This window comes from Spermophilus citellus (assembly GCF_964194105.1).
Source record: "Spermophilus citellus genome assembly, chromosome: 6".
NCBI classification, from domain to species: domain Eukaryota; kingdom Metazoa; phylum Chordata; class Mammalia; order Rodentia; family Sciuridae; genus Spermophilus; species Spermophilus citellus.
Window position 1 is genome coordinate 131278220 of NC_138187.1, and position 15347 is coordinate 131293566.

General features: G+C 33.9%; 1 protein-coding gene across 1 annotated transcript in view; it reads left to right on the forward strand.

The window, feature by feature from the left end:
* The window catches only part of LOC308651302 (complement factor H-like), a gene marked incomplete at its 5' end in the record, with an annotated part of 122863 nt that extends 108207 nt beyond the window's left edge, over positions 1-14656 (forward strand). Inside the window, 1 exon segment of the mRNA XM_081298220.1 lies at positions 14586-14656.
* Positions 14657-15347: the final 691 nt, after the last annotated feature.

The window sequence follows — 15347 nt, forward strand, 5'->3', positions numbered from 1 at the left end:
ACTCCTTTCATAGGTAAAGACACTTGCAGACTGAAGGCAGAAAGATTGAATAAAACTTTCTTCATGCAAATGGACTCCTAAAACAAAATGGAGTAGCCATTTTTCAAACCTGACAAAGCAGATTTCAAGCAAGAATTAATCACAAGAGAAAAAGAGAGCCATTACATCCTAGTAAAAGAAACAATCCAACAAGAAGAAATAATGATAGTTAATATATATATATATATGCCCCAAATGTCAACATATTAAATTAAAAAATACTTTTTAAGGGTCTGTGGCTGTGGTTCAGCAATTGTGCACTTGCCTGTCATGCGAGAGGTACTGGGTTCGATTTTCAACACCTCATATAAATAAATAAAATAAAGGTCAATCAACAACTAAAAAAAAATTTAAAAAATACTTCTTGACATTAAATCCTAGATAGATCCCAATACAGTATTACTGGAAGATTTCAATACATCCTTATCACTAATAGACAGGTCATCAAAACATAAAATAAATAAGGATATATCCAAGCAGAAATGTATTCAAACTTTTTCTCAGCAGTTCATGGAAACTTCTTCAAAATAGACCATGTTCCAGGTCAAAATGTAAGTCTAGGCAAATACAAAAAGAAAACTGATGTAATCCCATGCATCCTATTAGAACATAATGAAATGAAACTAGAAATCAAAAGCAAGAAAAATAACAGAAACCACACAAACATGTAGAGATTAAACAATATTCTTTTAAATAAAGAATGGATCCAAGAATAATTGAGGGAAGAAATAAAAATATTTAGAAACAAATGAAACCCAAGATATATTAACTCTCTGAGATAGTATGAAAGCAGTACTAAGAGTAAATTTTATGTCATTGAGTATCTACCGTAAAAATATAGAGAGAGCCCAAATAAATAAGCTTATGTTGCACTTCAAGGCCTTAATTACAAAATCAGTGGAAGGTCGGAAATAATAAAGATCAGAGCCAAAATTAGAAGAAAACACAGGATCAACATTCCATCATATCCATTCAGGCACTGACTTTCTGAACGAGACCTCTAAAGCTCACAAAAAGACTTTTGGATATGGATTTGTTCGACTATCTCTAAGTGTTTCATATGCCTGTACTTGTCCACTGGACTGAAAATAGAAGGAAATGAGGAGGGAAGGTTCAAGGACAAAATGGTCATATTAGAAGATACCTCATATTTAACCATTGCTACACGTGCAATTTTATTTACCAGTGCTGTGTGAATAGTAGACAGGGTCTTATGTGGAATATCTAGTCCTATGAATTTCAACAAAAAATGAAAAAATGTTCTAATTTTACTAACTACTTGGCCATACACTGGCAACCTCTTTAACATCTAGAGACTAGAAAGTTGCAAAATTGGGACTTATTTGTCCATTATATACACTATATACACAGCAAAAACAAAATGCACAAAACATAGAAAACTGGTCTGAAAATGTCCAAATATGAACACACAAACCTTTTGCAATTGTTTCCCTCCCACCTCCTCCACATCACTGAGCAAATACAGACAGTACTATACCACTCACAGAGGTGGTTTAATAGTTCCATTCCCAAAAGACTACTTCATATGAATTTTAGCAAAAAGATATTTACAAAGTGATATTTTACTACCTCTGCGTTTAACGTACATCAGGCACTTCTAAACATCTAGACAAGACTAGATGTTTCAAGTAAGGACTCAATTTGTCCACTATGTACATGACAGTCTTGAATATACTGCACACATGTAACAATAGTTCTAATTTGAAAATGTCTTCAAAATATGAGCATTCTGGCCCTTCACCGACCCAGTGGGCTATAATGCTCAAATTTTCAGAAGACAATCTTTCCTAGGAATTTTAACACAAAACATACAAAACTGGTTTACTAATTCTACTTTTGTCATACACTGGCAACCTCTTTAATATCTAGAAAGACTAGATGTAGATTAGGAGGACTCATTTGTCCTTTATATACATTATGTACACAGCAAAGTAAAACAAAACCCATAGACAACTCTTGGCTCTCGGTAAGCACACTGGCACTGTGCTCCCCAGGACCAGCACACAACTGAACAATTCAACAGGGGTTTGGCTATTGCACCCCCCCAAAAAGAAACCATTTCATAAGAATTTTAACAAAAGAAATTTACAAAATGTGTCATATATTTTACCACTTCTACTTTTAACATATATCAGGCACTTTAGAACATCTAGAAAACCTAGATACTTAAAAAAAAAGTATTTAGCATTTTCAAGTATATATATACACTAATGAGGAGGAATAAAACGCACACGCAAAAACAATGGCACAGGACCTCCTTCTCATGGTCAGTCTTCTCCATGTCCAACAACCCACTGAACAAACATGGACAAGTGTCGCTCCTAGAGGTGGTCTAACACATTCATTTCAAAGTCACTTCCAGAAGGCATTTCTGATTTTTTTCAAACAAATGGACATTTACAAGAAGTTATTTTCTAACTCTATCATACCTCAGGCATCCTCTTTACATTTAGAATGTCCAGATGCAGCACAAGACAGGTTGGGGGCAAGTTGAGAGCAGCTTTTGCATATTATATACACATGCCTTTTACAAAGGGCCAGGAAATCTCCCCAAAGGGTGGCGGGGTTTCCAACTGGGTAGATGCGGCTTGTGACTCGACTCTACCCTTTCTCTCTTTGGTAGAAGGACACCAACCGCCCGAGGCCGCTAACCCTTCCACCCTTCCTCCTCTCTGGGGCTTCGCTCACCTTCCAGGACGGTCCGGTCTTCGTTGGCAGAGACAAGGTGCGGTCTCCGGAGCCGGCACTGAGCGCTCACCGAGGGCCCTGGTCTGTGCGGCTCCGCCGTCCAACGCGTGGCCGAGCTTTCAGGTGTCCATCCTCCTTCTTGGGACCTTGAAGCCCCTGCCGGCCTCCGCGGACGGCCGCCCTACTCCTCGCGGTGGCGGCTTCAGCTGGGACGGGCGGGATTGAACTCGGAGACCCCGCAGCCCTCGGGGTTGGGATCCGACAGTCCCTGCCGCCATCAGGACATCCATCCTGGGTGGCAGGCTCACCGGTCCTGCACAGCCAGGGCCAGACAGTGGGCACTGGTAGCAGGAGCTCGGGGATCTGCAGGAGAGGCCCCTTCTTGTCCTCAGGCCCCAACTCACCCGCCGGCCTGGGGCCAGGGACCCCAGAGGGCCCCGAGGAGCAGGCTGCAGGCACTCCCATTTCTCACCACCGCAAATTAACATTTTTAAGAGTAGAAGCTTCTTGAAAATGGTCTGTAATCAAACATAAAGGAAAGTGGAAAAATATTAATTAGAAGTTGTACAATATTTATTGTATGTGTGTATACATGAAGGCGATGGGGGGGATTCTTTATAACATATAACGGAATCATATTGCATGGAAAATATTAATACTATTTGGATATTAAAAGGACTAGGTTTTCTCTAAACAATCTCATGAAAGAGTACTTTTTCAAGAAAATACAAATAAACCTAACAATAAAATAAATAATAGCACTTAAATTTGTGTTAAATTATTTCATACATAAGAATAACTTACTAAAATATAATTATACCTCATTGACAAACATTTTAGCACATTAAAAACATCCCACTTCCCAACTGAAATTAGAAGAAAACTATTGTTTATTATAATCTTATCTATTTTGATATTAACATATTTCTAGTTGATTTCTCTGGTGACTGAAAGATATAATTTGACTTCACTAACGAAGACCTCACAGAACATAATCATCTGATTTCTGTGACTTTTCTTGTCCTGTAAACCTTGTAATTATGTTATAATAAGACATAATTCATTACTTAAATGGTTTATTTCTGATATGTTGCTCAATAAAATAAAATATTATTTATCCTATTTTTTTTTTATCACAAGTGAAACCTTGTGATTTTCCAGAAATAAAACATGGAAGTCTATCTTATGAAGAAAGATATAGACCATACTTTCCTGTACCTATGGGAAAACAATATCTCTATCAATGTGATGACAATTTTGTGTCTCCTTCAAAATCATACTGGGGTTTCATTCCTTGCACAAAAGAAGGGTGGCTGCCAGAAGTACCATGCATCAGTAAGTAAATGTCTTTACAATGATACATGTGTCTTTCAATGAGGGAAGAAAGAAGCACATATGTATTTACAGTTAAGTCTTGCATGACAAATTAGGGCCAAGGGAAAAATTGTGTGCACAAAAAGACCCAATTAGTTTTTTTCTTTTATAAGAAGCTCTTCATAAAAATCACACAAAAACCAAAGATACAAGAAAACCTGTATCATTTATACACGTTTTAGTTACAAAACTAAAGATGAATTCAATGTTATTGATTTTTATTTTTTAGTAAACATTTGGTTAGTTTTGGGTTTTTCTTAATTGCACATTTTTTGGGTGCTTATGCATTCTCTAAATATTATAAAGGTAATATTTAGTCAGATATTTTGTTCAAATTAATGTTTTCACTTTTATCACTTTATGCTCCTTAGGACAATGCATTTTCAATTAATTATGTGGAAAATGGATATTACCCATGTGGAACAAGACATTTACTGCATGAATCTGTTAAAGTTGACTGTTATCCTGGCCATAGTCTTTCAAATGGTCAAAACACAGCTACATGTACAGAGAATGAATGGCTGGTCCCCTCCTCTTAAATGCATTCGGATTAGTAAGTAAAATGCTCTGATATATACTCATGATTTTTTAAAGACCCATCTTCATTAAACTGGGGCAAAATATTTATAACAATTTGTTTTCATGTTTCAACTGTGTAAAAGTGGAAATCAAAATTCACTGATAAGTATGTAGCAAAATAAGTGCACCTTAGTAAACAGTATTCAAGAATATAGTAAAGAATTGGAATACAGGGGCTGGGGCTGTAGCTCAGTAGTGGCGCACCTGCCTTATGTGTGTGAAGTGCTGGGTTCGATCCTTAGCACCATATAAAGATATATAAATAAAGGTATTGTGTCTATCTACAACCAAAAAATTTTTTTTAAAAATTTGAATACAATATTTTTTGGTTTAATTAAGTCATATGCATATACATTGAAATTAATCATTTGACTCAAAATTATTATAAAATTATGATATAAATAAAAGATAAATACAATGAGAGTAAAAGATGTCAGTCAAGAAGTGATGGGACATTTTTGCAGTTCTGCCCTTTGTCTCTGAGTATTTCTGGGACATGTAACAGAAAGGGGTCTTCTGGGACATTGTACATATTTGGTTTTAGGTTTTCTGTAGTGCTTGTACTAATATACATTCTGGTCAATGCCCCAAAGAAAACCTGACCGACCCCCGCCCCAGCTCCCGCCGCTATCCTGCCGGGCGACCCCTGGCGCCCAGCTCAGCGCTGTGTGTGTTCCTACATCAGTGCACTCTGTCTTGTTTACTGCTGTGCGTGCGGGTCCTCCACCTTGGTTCTAAGTGTAGTAGAAAAACTAAGGGCCTCCTTAAAGATGTCTACGTTCTCATTCGTGGAATATGAAATACGTTACTTTAAATGATAAAACGGACTTTAGAGATGTTACTGTGACCTTGAACTAAGGAGAGTATTCTGGATCATGTGGGTGAAATCAAGATAATGTGTGGAAAGAAAGAGAGAAGGAGGGAGAGAAAGAGAAGGAGCTATGTTACTGTGGAAAAGGGTCAGACAGAAGTTCAATGTTTCTGACTTTGAAAACGGAGGAAGGGGACATAAGCCAAACAAAGGGGAACGTCTCTGGAAATGGAAATGACAGGAAAATTGATTCTTCCCTCAACCTTCCAGAAAGGGATGCACCTCTTACAACATCTTAATCTTATCTTAGTATATACACGACATATTTTTGATATTTGGAATTTTAAGATAAAAACTTAGTGTTGTTTGAATTTATAATAGAATTCTTTTTACAGAAGCAATAAAATACAAATACATTATTTTTAAAAATGATTTTGCCTTGTCTAGCTGTTTTCCATTTTATTTTACTTTTGATATCACCTTGTTGATTTCTATAAAAATTCTGCTGGGATTTGATTGAGACTGAGTGTAATATGTACATAATTGGGAGATTCGTATCATAAAAATATTAATTCTTCCCTTTCATGAACATGATATGTCTATTTATTTATTTACATCTTCTTTAATCTGTTTAGTAATGTTTTTTAACTTTTAAAAGGTGGGTTGTGTACATAGATTGTTAAATATTTTCTTAGGTAGCAGGAGATTTTTAAAAATAATATTGCATATTATATTTATTTTTTCCAATTTTATTAAATCTCATAGGATTCCAATGTTTTTCTTGTATATTAGGATCTTATTAAATTTACCATTGGTTTTGCAGTATATATCCCTCTGATTACATTCTTAAAGCTTGTTGGTATAACTAATTATACTATAAATCTATGTATTCTTAGGTAATTTAGATAAGCTTCTAAAGGGTGTCTCCAGGGGAGTTTTGAACTTTCAATAGAAAATTATTAATCACTACATACTGTAACTCATGCTTATCTTGGTCAAGGTTTAACACTGGAATTCCTAACATCTTTGGAGATAACCACAGAAGATATTATTTCTCTATCAAAGAAATCCTGTCCTGACAGTTTATCTTCCTGTTTATTGGTCAACTTTTCTTAGTTAAAAATATCTCATTGTCATTCTTTTTCATGCATTTTTAATAATACGTATCGAATTGAAAAAGCAAAAAGAGAAGAGCTATTGGTATGTAGGTATTGCTTTCCAGAAACATTAGAGTTTTAATAAATATTTCCGAATAAATTTAACTATAAAATGTGTTACTACCTTTGATTGTCTACTCCATGAATATAATATGAATATGTACCTTATGTTTTGTTTTTCATTTGGAATGCCTCCCAAAGGCATGTGCGATAAATGCTTGATCCCTAGCTGATAGCACTATTAGGAGATGGTAGAAATTTCAGGAGGTGGAGCCTGGTTGGAAGAAGAAGACTACTGGCAGATGTGTCTTTGAAGAGTTTATTTTGTCTCCAGCCTCTGTCTCTGTCTCTGTCTCCCCTCCCACTTTCTCTGTTTCATCACAGGCCCATAGCAATGGAGGCAGCCACCATGGACTAAAACCTTGAAACTTTGAGCTAAAATAAATCTTTCCCACTTATGTTTTTTTTGGGGGGGGGCGGGGGGAGTATTTTGTCATCATGATGGAAAGCTGACTAACATATTTTGTTACTAAATTATAGGCTTTTCCATATAGTTTTATAAAGGTGGTATTTACCTGACATATACATTAGTTCGAATATTCCAAAGGCAGGTACCCTTGGCAAGCACTAAGCTTGTTAATAGTTGGTATGGAAGGCATAGTGACACTCTTATTCTGAATTGGACAGTCATCCACAAAATAAAGAATTCTCCATCCACAAAGATATCATCTACAGCATTGACAAGTCAATAAAGGACTGACAATAAATATTTGGGGTTTTTCAGCCACACATTTTTGTTGCTGTTGAATTCAACTGGCATTTTAGCATGAACGTTGTCTTAATGTAAAAATCATTAATGTAGCTGTATTCTAACAACCTTTATTCACAAAAAGAGACAGGGGCCAAAATTTAGTCTACTGGCAATTTTTTTCCCCCAAATCATGGTCCAGATGCATTGTAATACATGATAATATGACTAATTAGACATTCCACAGATATTTTTGTTTTCATCTAGGTTATTAGTTATATGGTGTTCTCAAGACCTGTTTTTGAACAATGACCTCATGTGTTTCAGGGAGTTAATATTTCCCACAATTCACTTCCCAAAATAAGTCCTGTCATACAAATAGCCTGTCAAAATGAAACAAACAAACAAACAAAAACAGACAATATTAAGTCTCTTCCAGGTGTTTACCTTCAAGGTACTATTAGCCTCTTTGTAAAGCACTATGTGCATCCATTCATTTGTTTCAACCCCCTGGTACCTATTCTATACCTTCACCTGCAAAAAAAAAAAAACAAAACAAAACAAAACAAAACAAAACAGGGAGGATTTCTATAGGCAAAACAGCTATGATTTTGAATATTTGTAAATACTGTCATAAAGTTACTGTACATTCTTTTGATCTCAACTTTTCACATGGTATCAAGGCAATAGTAACTTTTCCTTTCTGCATTTCTTTTTGGTCAACAATATTCCCCCTCTGTTTCATTTAGCATTGATTTTTTTCTTTAGTTTCATGTCAGTGCATCCAAATGTAGGATCACTAGGTTCAGCAGAGAATTGAGTCATAAGATGGTAGCAATATCCATCTGGCTAATATTTCTCCTTGTGTTCCCCATTACATGGAGCAAGGGTGAATATATATAAGGTTACAAATCTCTCATCCACTCTGTAGAAAAGAAGTAGAAATCTTAATTCTAGTTTAAACAGTGGAAGAAGGAGCAATCCATGCCTTAACCTTTCTGAATTTCATCTGCAGCAACTAGAAATATTGCCATGATATCATATTTAGCAATTGATCCTTTCTCTAAACCTGAAAAGACAGCCTAGGTCCCAGCTATATAATCAGACAAAATAAAATTAAAAAGTCTTAGAAACAGTGAACATTTTTGAAATTCCAGGTATCATGCCTTACTTGTCTTCCCTATCTTTCCCAGGGTATTTCAAATATCTCTCCAATGGTGATTCTGTTTTACATCCATCAATGTTGAGATGTAACACACATTTACTCATGCAAACTATCCTTTTATTTTCTAAAATGCTACCTACTCTACACACACACACACACACACACACACACACACACAAATTATTAAGTAGTAATATTCTCATTCCAATTTTTGTTCAGTCAACTACATTTTAGGTCATGAGGACTTTAGTTCATTACATATTATGCTTCTCAGTCCTCTGTTATATTGCACCTGCAGTAAAATAACTGCATTCCTTGATCAGATAATATACAATCCGTGGGTCTAATTTAAGTGCAGTCCTTAAATTGCAACCCTTACCTATCTACTCTGCACTATTGTAGAGAGATTTGTTTCAGTTACCAGATATGGAAATCCATATCCAAAATTACATTATGGCTAAAGCCATCTGAAATTGGAGGAAACCAAATTTTACCAGATTTCTTCCAAGGTAAGGAATAGATATATTTTATTACTTTTTTTTTGGTCTTGTAAATGAAAAAAATAACAGAGCCTAATAATATTTCTTGATTTGACATGAAATATTTTTATTCTTTTTAATTACGTATAACATTAGGATACATTTTGACATAATCACAAAAGCATGGAATATAATTTGCTCTAATTCAGTCCCCAGCACTTCTTTTCTCCTCTATTTCTGCCTCCCCTGCTCCCCTCTCTCTCTACTCCACTGATCTTTCTGTACTTTATCTATACTTCTTAAAAAATCGTGTGTTATGGATATACTTGGTGTTGTTATTCACTCTGCTATATTCATGCTATATTTTAATCCAATTCATTCCACTGTTCTTCCCTTTTCCCGTCCTTCCATCCTCCGCCTCCATCCCTTCCATCTACTCAACTGATCTTTCCTTTATTTTGATGAAATTCCTTCTCTCCTTCCCCCCCCCCCCCCCGCTCTCTCTCTTTCTTTTTTATTTCCCCCTTATTTTGGATTAGCCTTCACATATTTGACCTTTGACTTTTGGGGACTGGCTTATTTTGCTTAGAAGGATAGTCTCCTGTTTCATCCATTTACTGGCAAATGCCACAATTTCATTCTTCTTTATGGCTGAGAAATACTCCACTGTGTATATATACCACATTTTCTTTATTCATTCACCTGTTGAAAGGCATCTAGGTTGGTTCCATAGCTTGTCTATTTGTGAATTATGTTGCTGTAAACATTGATGTGGCTGTATCTCTGTAGAATGCTGATTTTAAATCTTTGGATATATACCAAAGAGTAGGACAGCTGAGTCATATAGTGCTTCCATTCTTAGTGTTTTAAAGAATCTTCTTACTGTTTTCCAGAATAGCTGCACTATTTTGTGGTCCCACCAAAAATCTATGAGGATACCTTTTCCCCCACATCCGTGCTAGCATTTATTTTTAAATTTATTATTATTATTATTATTATTATTATTATTATTATTATTGGGGATAGAACCCAGAAGTGCTTAACCACTGAGCAACTTCCCCAGACTTTTTTAATATTTCATTTTGAGGCAGGGTCTTGCTAAGTTGCTTAGGGCCTCACTAAGTTGCTGAGACTTTGAATTCCTGATTTTCCTGCCTCAGCCTCATAAGCTGCTAGGATGAGGCATGAGCCAATGCACCTGGAAGCACTTATTTTTCTTTGTATTCTTGATGATTGCCATTCTGACTAGAGAGAAATCTCAATGCAGCTTTGATTTGCAATTCCTTAATTGCTAGAGTTGGTGAAGTTTATTTTCTTATATTTGTTGACCATTTGTATTTCTTCTTTTGTGAAGTGTCTATTTAGTTCTTTTGGCCATTTATTGATTTTTTTTTTAGTGTTAAGTTTTTTAAAAAAATCTTTGTATGTTCTGGATATTAATGCCCATCTGAGGAGCAGGTGACAAAGATCCCCCATTCTGTAGAATCTCTCTTCACACTCTTTGTTTCCATTGTTGTGCAGAAGCTTTTTCATTTGATGTCATCTGACTTACTGATTTTTTAATTTTACTTCTTACACGTTAAGAGTCTTTTAAAGGAAATTAGTTGCTGTACTGACATGTTGGACTGTTGGGCCTACACTTCCTTTTATCAGCTGCAGGGTTTCTGGTCTAAAAATTCCTAGGCTTTCAATCCACATTAAGTTGACTTTTGTGCAGCATGAGAGACAGGTTAAATTTCACTCTTCCACTATGCATTTTTAGTTTTCCCAGATCCTTTTGTTAAAAAGGCTATCTTTTCTATAACATATGTTTTGGGCATATTTGTCTATTGTCAGATAACTGTATTTATGTGAATTTGTCTCTGTGTCTTCTATTGGGTTCTACTGGTCTTCATGACTGTTTTGGTGCCAGTACCAAAACATGTGCCTTTGTTACTGTAGCTTTTCAGTGTAGTTTGCGTGATGTTATTTTGTTGCCTCCAGCTTTAACATGCTTTCAGTTGAAGTTAATAATCCCCTTTTCTTTATGTAAATGAAAAAGATGAGGACATTTTCTCTTTCTCTATATATTACACTTGATCCTAAAACTGTAAGTTATGATCTAGGTACATAATCCAGTCACCATCTTTCATTTCTATCAACAAAATTGGACAACTCTTTGGGATGTTATGTAACTAGCAGACAAATTCCTCTTTATGAATATTTTTCATATAATAAAATAGACACAAATCAAGGGAGATATTGGGCAAGAGCATAGCATAAAGTGATGACAGACTTAAATAGTATTTGATTTTAGTTTTAATTTAAACATTTTATTTATGTTTGACCCTTTGATTTCTGTTTTTCATACAGAAAAACTTTCATGTTCTCAACCACCTGACATAGACTATGGAAGAATTAGTCCATCTAAATCTTCAGAAGAAAGGAAAGAAGCAATTGAATCCAGACAGTATGCACATGGCACTAAATTGAATTATAGTTGTGAAGATGGTTTCATAACCTCTGAAGAAGGTGAGATAACATGCTACATGGGCAAATGGAGTCCTCCACCTCAGTGTGTAGGTGAGGACTGCATGAAAACTCGAATTCTGATTTGAGAATACAAATATTTAAATAATTGAGAGTACAAATAATTGAATATAATATGCTTTTGTCAAAGTCAGGGTATAGAATAATATAGATTATCATATGTATATAATCATTTAAATATTTTACCATTAAAATACTATTGCGTTATTGAATCAATCCTATTTTTATTAATTTTATTGGATAATTACAGAGTCACTTTTTAATTTGGCATTTCTTTTTTAAAGTATACAACATGTAGTAAGTTTAAATTTCTGTAAGTTGTAGTGTTTGCTTTGCAAACAAGATTTTAAATATTTTAAAAATGTTTTTCTTACAGTGTTCCTTCTGATGTCTTACAATACTTGATAAATCCATCTCATCAATTTATTTAATGTTATTTTAAAAAAAATATTTATTTTTTAGGTGTAGATGGACACAACACAATGCCTTTAATTTTACGTGGTGCTGAGGATTGAACTCGGGTCCTGCCCTTTCGAGGCGAATGCTCTACCGCTGAGCCACAATCCCAGCCCCAATTCAATGTTATTAATTCTGAGTATGTTTCTGTTTATTACTCATGGTTGATTAGAGAAGATCTGGTGATCTCTTAAAAGCATCAACATTTTTTATTTCAATTTCTTGCTCATGTATTTACATGTTTATGAGATGGACATACATGAGAAAGGTGGACTTAAGAAGCCTTTATGCACATTCTCTGTGACTTCATAATAGCTTATTTATTATTATTTCTTTTCAAAAACCGTGAAGTATCAAAATTGACCTATACAATTGAATTTATGAGTTGTGAAACATGGATTCATTCTTTCATTATTTTATTTTTTAGGACTTCCTTGTGAACCTCCACCTTCCATTCCTAATGGTGTTGTGTCTCATGAGTTAGACAGTTACCCATATGAACAAGAAGTTATTTACAATAGTTTTGAAGGTTTTGGAATTGATGGACCTGCATTTATAAAATGTTTAGGAGGAAAATGGTCTTCCCCACCAGAATGCATAAGTATAGTGTATTTAATTTTATTATATGTGTGATAGATTCCCTCATTCAAAGTATAAGTGGTACAAATAAGAAAGTAAGCTGTAATTCTAGAATTTTACAAGGTACCTGAAGTTTCTTGAGTCTGGCAGAGAATTATAGCCTAGTAATTAAAAAAAAATTGAAAATATGAGGCAAATTGCTTCACTTTCACATCATTTTCTGTGAACATTTAGCATCCTCTAATGTCCATTCTCAGAATTCTTATCTCTCTCTGTTTCTAGAGAAACTGTCCCTTATTCATCCAACTCATGCTCAGTTTATCACCAATCTCACTACAAAATACATATTTCATAAAACTTTGATCTAAATTGCAAGTAATTCACATTTGCAGAAGCCCAAAGTAGAAATACATAATACATGTGGCAAGTGTGGGCAAAAAATAATTTGAATGTAAAAATCTGACCTAAAGCATTAGAACTACTAATATTTCTTCAAGCATCATACCTATCTTATATGTTTGATAAATTTAGAACACTTCAATTAAAATCAGAACATCATATTTTGCAAAGTTGTCAGAAGTATATTAAACATTATTCATTGGTTCTATAGGTAGCTTAAGTATTATTTTAGAATATTACTATTAAATATTACATATATTATAATTTACTGAACAATACATATTTTTTTTTCTTTCAAGAACAGATTGTTTTAATTTACCCAACTTTGATGATGCCACGCTTTCAGGAGAGAGGAAAGAATCATATAAGTCAGGAGATCAAGTGACTTACAGATGTCCAAAATTTTACCAAGTGGATGGGTCCAATACTATAATATGTATTAATGGCAAATGGATAGGAAAGCCAATGTGCAAAGGTATGTTGATGGCATTATAAATTTATGTATAGTGTCTTATGAAATATTAAATTTTCTATAACATTCTTAAAAATGAGTATAGGTTAATTTTCAGGCCAAAACAAAGTAAGTTTAAAGTTAGAAATAAAAAGTTGGAATTAAATATATAGTGGTTAAGCTCACAGCCCAATGGTTCTCAGAATGTGGTCCCTAGACCAACAGCATAAAATTTTTGAACAGATTTTATGAATTCGAATGAAAATTCCTGAGCTCATCTTAGACCTACTGGAAAAAATAATCTTGAGGTGTGACCTTGAAATTATTCATCAAGTTCCCCAAAGGATTTTACATACTCCTCAATTTGGGAACCATTGCTATAGTCTTTTATTACTATCCATGCACCTAAAATTCTCTGAGGAATTACACAGTTTATCATAGTATCCAAAAGCATTTATAAATAAATTTAAAAAGCTATGTTTCTATAAATAAAGTTGTACTTTTCTGTTACTTTCCCATATCTTTAGTTTTTTAATTGATAATCTTCTTTTTTTAAAGTTTTACTTAACTTTTTTTTGCTTTATTGGTGCATTACAGTTGTACATAACATCTTTGAACTGTGTTTTAAGAATAACAAATTATTCTTCAAACTGTGTTCTTAATTCTTGACTTATTCTCTAAAGAGATACCTCTTTCAGTTTTTAAGAGGCTAAAATGTTAATTAATGAGCAAAATAATTGTATACCAAAGAGTGATGCTATATAATCTTGTTACTTTTGTTGCATTTTAAAATTCATGTTACACTTATGGAACTTGTAATATTTGTTGTCCTCAACCCAAGGGGAAATATTTCATTCTCAGTGGTTTCAACTGTTCTAGCAAAGGATAGAGAACATATCTAAAGGCATGAAAGGTTAGCTCTGCCAAAAAAATGTTGCTACATCTTCTTTTCCTTGTATTACATGTAAATTTATTAAAAATCAGAAAAGTTCTTCATGACAAAGTATCTATTATTTTTAATCCTGCTTAAAATGTATTCGGAATCTGATTCATTGATTAGCTACTCAAAATGAACACTAGGTGGAGATACTTTCTTTTCTTTCTATTCAGATATTTCCTGTGTGAATCCACCTAAAGTGGAAAATGCTAATATAATATCAAAACAGATGCTTAAGTATCCATCTCGTGAGAGAGTACGTTAAGAATGTATCAAACCTTTTGAAATATTTGGGGAAGTAGAAGTGATGTGTCTAAATGGAATTTGGACAGAGCCACCTCAGTGCAAAGGTAGAAGATCATATTTCCTAACTTTTCTTTACTGGAGGACATAATGTGAGTAAAATATGTTGATAAAAATAAAGTCAAGTCATTCTTATGGATTATATTTTCCAAATGCAAATAATGTGATATTTCTAAAGATTTATTATTTGGCAAAATGAACTAAGAAATATAGTATAACTTTTTCAAAACACATTTAAGCAGATTAATAGAACAGTTACAATCTGAGAAAATTCCTCATCTTAAATGTTAAAACACTCAGTACATTTTGACAACTCCAAGACATATCCACTTTGAGAAACAAAAAATAGGTCATTGAAAACTGATCATAGAGTATAAATATACATTTGGGCATCTTCAGTATATAGAGTATATTTGAAAATATGTGACTGAGTCTAGCCAGGGAATCACTATATTTTAAAAATAAGTCTGGATATTTGGTCATCAGCATTCTAATATTTAAAATTCAGGAAATGAATAATGGAGATATTATATCATCCTTTTCCATTTTAAAAAATTAATTTTTCCTAATGTATTTTCTATTACTTTAATTTGAATCTACCTTTGGCTAATGGTGAAGTCAGTTTTATGTAA